The following is a 287-nucleotide window of genomic DNA, read 5'->3' as shown; positions in this document are numbered from 1 at the left end:
TCCTCACTTCCTCAGTACTACCTGCCTGTCCACCTAACTTTGTATCATCAGCAAACTTCGCTAGAATGCCCCCAGTCCCTTCATCCTGATCATGAATATATAATGTGAACAGCTGCGGCACCAACACTGAACCCTGCGGGACACGGCTTGTCACCGGCTGCCATTCCGAAAAAGAACCTTTTATCCCAACTCTCCGCTTCTGTCAGACAGTCAATCCTCAATCCATACCAGTAGCTCACCTCAAACACCATGGGCCCTCACCTTGCTCAGCAGCCTCCCATGTGGCA

The sequence above is a fragment of the Chiloscyllium plagiosum genome, chromosome 42 (genome assembly GCF_004010195.1).
Source record: "Chiloscyllium plagiosum isolate BGI_BamShark_2017 chromosome 42, ASM401019v2, whole genome shotgun sequence".
In the NCBI taxonomy this organism is placed as follows: Eukaryota; Metazoa; Chordata; class Chondrichthyes; order Orectolobiformes; family Hemiscylliidae; genus Chiloscyllium; species Chiloscyllium plagiosum.
This window is presented reverse-complemented; position numbering follows the sequence as displayed.